The sequence below is a fragment of the Nothobranchius furzeri genome, chromosome 1 (assembly GCF_043380555.1).
Source record: "Nothobranchius furzeri strain GRZ-AD chromosome 1, NfurGRZ-RIMD1, whole genome shotgun sequence".
In the NCBI taxonomy this organism is placed as follows: domain Eukaryota; kingdom Metazoa; phylum Chordata; class Actinopteri; order Cyprinodontiformes; family Nothobranchiidae; genus Nothobranchius; species Nothobranchius furzeri.
This window is the reverse complement of record NC_091741.1, coordinates 31,811,529-31,817,528: the sequence shown is the minus strand read 5'-3', so window position 1 is coordinate 31,817,528 and position 6,000 is coordinate 31,811,529.

Sequence of the window (6,000 nt, the reverse complement as noted above, 5' to 3'; positions counted from 1 at the left end):
GCAGGAAGGTGACTCAAAATTACAAACCAGGGAGCAGAAAAAATGGACTCAGACTTTTTAAAATTTGTTTTAATATGTTCACATAACGCATATTAAAAACAGAAATATATATTTATTTATTTCATTTATTATTAAAATAGAAAAAAACAATACTAACAAATAAAATGAGGTTTCTCAAACCTAGAAAATGAAAAGGGAACAGAAAGAAGAAAACTTATGTTATCTGCCCCGTTTGAACTAAAATGACATTTTTACACTGAAATAACAATAATTATAAATTAGCCTATACAAAGTAAGGGCTCGACTGGTTAGCTAACTAGAGTTCAATTTGTAAAGAAAAACAAAAAAATATAATAGTAATAATAATTCACAAAGCAAAAGGATTTTTGCACATATACCTATACATACATACATTCATACATATATTCATACGTATATACATACATACATTCATACATACATACATACATACATACATACATATATACATACATACATATATACATACATATATACATACATACATACATACATACATACATATATTCATACGTATATACATACATACATTCATACATACATACATACATACATACATACATATATACATACATACATATATACATACATATATACATACATACATACATATATACATACATATATACATACATATATACATACATATATACATACATATATACATACATATATACATATATACATACATATATTCATACATACATACATACATACATACATACATACATACATACATACATACATACATACATACATACATACATTCATACATATATTCATACATATATTCATACATATATACATACATACATACATACATACATACATACATACATACATACATACATACATATATACATACATATATACATACATATATACATACATATATACATACATACATTCATACTTATATTCATACATATATACATACATACATACATACATACATATATACATACATACATACATACATACATACATACATACATACATATATACATACATATATACATACATATATACATACATACATACATTCATACTTATATTCATACATATATACATACATATATACATACATATATACATACATATATACATACATACATACATACATACATACATACATACATACATATATACATACATATATACATACATACATACATATATACATACATATATACATACATATATACATACATACATTCATACTTATATTCATACATATATACATACATACATACATACATATATACATACATATATACATACATACATACATACATACATACATACATACATACATACATATATACATACATATATACATACATACATACATACATACATACATACATACATACATACATACATACATACATACATACATACATATATACATACATATATACATACATATATACTTTAAAGTGCATCGCATGCCCATATGGTCACACATACTTCATCTATACATATACATATAGACATACACACGTATCCACTACATATACACATACATATATACATACATATATTCATACATATATACATACATATATTCATACATATATACATACATATATACATACATACATATATACATACATATATACATACACACATACATACATACATACATACATACATACATACATATATACATACATATACAACAATATAACATTTGGTTATTGATTTATTAAAATTAATATTCCGAATTAATACGTAGCGTGGTTTCTCTTTCATAAAAGAGCATAAATCCATAACGCTATATTAATGGCGAGCCAGCCAGGAGACGAGGTGTCGAACGGACCCGGTCCCAGTAAAGTGCATCGCATGCCCATATGGTCACACATACTTCATCTATCCATATACATATAGACATACACACGTATCCACTACATATACACATACATATATACATACATATATACATATAGAGCTCCGGGAGTTGACGTCACTTCTCCCGGCATGCAACAGTTCAAATCGAAACGGCGCCATATTGGCAGGCAGAAGCCGGAAGCTGGACTATTTGTTATTGTCAGGAAACTCAATCAAACGGGAAATATGGTAGATTCCTGTTGTGCCCCAGGATGCAGAACAGACACGGACATCAGGAATGAGCCATCTACAGGATTCCCCAAGATCCGGAGCGCCGCAAACGTTGGATCATTGTAATAAAACGCGCTAGTGACCGGGCTAAAATGAAGCTGTGGGATCCCGAGAGTAAAGGTTTTCACTTATGCAGCGACCGCTTCATATCAGGTACTTAAACCAACGTTTCCTCAACTGTGTATGGTATTTATTTTAAATGCTTTTATTACGATTCTTAGTGGGCTTCCTACACTTATTTTGGCGTGGCTTTTTCTGTCTTATTACTCATAGCAACAAGTAAACATCACGTAAAACGTTGCCTCGTGTTTCTGCGTGCTGCCGTTTACGTGTTTTATGATGACAGCAATTAACCGGCTAAGCTGTATTTAATTTTTAAGCAATGGTTGATCAATTGTCAGATCACATTCAAACAGCACAGCACTCTACTTAAACTACTTACATGTAAATCTGTTATTTGTCCATCTATCCATCCATGTTCATCCGCTTATCCGGAGTCGGGTTGGGGGGGCAGTAGCCTAAGTCGAGAGGCCCAGACTTCCCTCTCCCCAGCCACTTGGACCAGCTCCTCTGGGTAAATCCCAAGGGGTTCCCCAGCCAGGTCCGGTAAGAAGTCCGCTCCGACTGCTTCTGGCGTTTTTAAAAAGTATCCCAGGGGCACGGTAAGGGTCGGAGATGTTTAGTCTATTTAATTTCTGACTATATAAAACGATTTCTTCAGTTTTAAAGTGTGAAGTAAACTCTGACGAAGTAAAATCCAAGCCGATCCCGTTCATGTTCATGGTTACGATCCGTGTTTGTTTACCTTTTTTTCCTGCCAATATGGCGTCTACTAACTGAGAGTCACGTGGGGTCCGGAGCTCTATGTATACATACACACATGAATATACCTACACACACCTTCTATAGCTTTATTTTTATATAATTGATTTGCACGTATATGATTCCAGTATTTCATTTTTAATTAGTTTTGTGAAAGTAAATATTGTTTTCGCATCCTTGATTACATTACCTAGCTTATTCCATATTTAACTCCATATATAGAGACACGGCGCTCCTTTATAATTATTCTATGCTTAGGTATTGTAAATAATTCATGTCCTTTTAGATCATAATTACTCTGTCTTTTTATAAATCTTTTAAGTAAATTTGTAGGAAGGTTTTTTTTGTTTGCATTATACATAAATTTAGAAATATTGTCGTCCACTAGGTCAGAATTTTAATGTTTTTGTTTTTATGAATAACGGGTTAGATGGATCTCTGTAATTACTCCTTGTAATGATTCTTATTGGGTTTTTTTGCAATACATAGATATAATTAGTATAAGTTTTATATGTTGTGCCCCAGATTTCTATACAATAGTTCAAATATGGTGCAATAAGTGAATTATATAATAAATAGAGGGAGCTATCATCCAGTGACCATTTTACTCTACGTAACATTGCAATTGTTTTAGCCATTTTAGTTTTCACATTGTTTATATGTGGCTTCCAAGACACATTTTCATCGATTATAACTCCCCAAAATTTTACTTCTTTTACTCTTGTAATATTAATATCATCTATATTTAACAGACTTGTATCATTTGAGTTACTTTTACTAAATATCATGAAACATGATTTATCAGTGTTTAATGAGAGTTAATTCCCATCAAGCCATAATTTTATTTATTTTTTTCATCTCAGTTTGTACTGTTTCTACCATCTGTTTGATATTATCGGTTCTCATGTCAGTGCTCTTGTTGGCTCTTCCTTCTTCCATCTCAGGAACGTTGCTAAGCTGAGTCCCATTCTGTCCCGCTCTGAACTTGAGACAGTTCTCCACACCTTCATCTCCTCACGCTTAGACTACTGTAACTCTCTTTTCACGTGTCTGAGCAGAACCTCCCTGAACCGTCTACAGGTGGTTCAGAACGCCTGTGCTCGGCTTCTGACCAAGTCCTCCAAACACACCCACATCACCCCGCTTCTCCTCCAGCTTCACTGGCTGCCAGTCAACTTCAGGGTTCATTTCAAGATCCTGGTTCTGGTCTATAGGGCCTTACATGGACAAGCACCATCTTACATTGGTGATCTTCTTAGTCCCTACACCCCCAGCAGGTCCCTGAGGTCCAGTGATCAAAGCCTACTGGTTGTGCAGCACCAGGCTAAAGGTCAAAGGTGACAGATCATCTGCTGCTGTGGCCCCCAGACTCTGGACCTCTCTCCCCCTGAGCCTGAGATCAGTGGACTCGGTGGTCTCCTTTAAACTCACCTGTTCAGCCTTTGGTGGGAACTTCATCACCCTCTCCTTGTTCTGCTCTCCCTGCCTTTCCCAGGATCCACAAATGTACCCCTCTCCAATTCACTTTCTCTCTCTTTCCTTATATTTTTTATCTTTTCTCCTTTTGTAGCAATTAATTCAAATGAATTATGACCAATAAGATGTGATGATTCCATATAAATATGAAATATCAACCTGATTGATCTTTGAATGTTTAATATGAAGATCCTAGGGTTCTTTGCTTGGTCAGGGACCATAAATACACTTCGTATTAATTCAGACAGAGTCGGTATGTAGTTTAGAAATGATTTAATTTTTATTTCCTAAACCATCAAAACATGACAAGATATGAATAATGAGATGTGGTGTGGTGATGGAATGTGAGAGAGAAAGAAGCACCACCCTTCGTCAAACTTTTGACGGTTTTATTGCTTTGTGACCTTTTATGACCCTCTCCACAGACCACCTTATGTTAAGATGTGTACGACCCTTGTTGGGTCCATTGTTTGTGTGAATAGAATCCAACACTCTTGCTGTGTCTTTGAAAAACAAGCCGGCGCTGAACTGAGATTTCAAACTTTCCTCAGAATAGTTCATCAAAGTTTCAATAATCGCTATGTAGGGATGTGTAGCGCTGGTCTGTGAAATAAGGCGGTCGCCAAGGATCACGTTGCATTGTGAGAAAATTGTGTTTATAGGATAATTAATCAGAGCGGTGGCGGCTCTGTTAGCAAGAGGAGATTCATCATCGTTATTGATTTTTGCTTGTAAAAACAGCAGTGTGTCACTTAAATCTAAATATTTGTCGCCACGCCCTGGGACTACAAATTCTGCAGGTCCGTTATCCGTGAGGGCTGCTAGGGGGAAGATCTTGCTGTAGATTTTATCCTCTATAGACAACTGCGTCATGGGGACGGTGAAAAGATCCGATTCACTCAGTGTGCATTCTGATGATTTACTGTGACGCAGTGACATGATTAGAAAATATCAGAGCCCTGCCGATAATTCTTCCTCTTAGGCTTGCGTTTTGTAACTGTGGGTTTAATTCTGCGGTCATTTCTTGAAGTAGTTCCCTTCTCACGCCTACCGGGGGTCATTTCCGGACTCTTCTTGACAGAACCGTGAGCCCGAGCCCTCCTGTGCGTTAGGCTCTGTGATTTTGCTGACAGCCCGCATCAGCACATCAGACGCAATCCCCGTCGCAGCCTTTTTCAGATGCGGCTTTGCCAAAGCAAATCCTTTTTTAACAAAAGGTGAAATGAATCTGAAGAGTCTTGAGAAAATTGAACCAAAGCCACGGGTGTGAAAATAGGGAAGGCCTCCTAAACCGGGGAGGCCCTGACCGGCTTAAGTTACATAATAATACATTGATTGGGGTCATTTCTCTGCATGTGATGAATCATTTTTCGTTTGCAAGATGTATGCCGAGCTGAGTAAAAGAACGTAACTAATCCTCCCACACCGCGTCACGCACGTTATATTGCTGTATTTCTCTGAGAGGTGGGAGCGAGCCGGAAATGGAGCCTTACGGTAGTTTTTCTGTATAAAAAATGGATTGGTTTATCTTGATCAGATTTG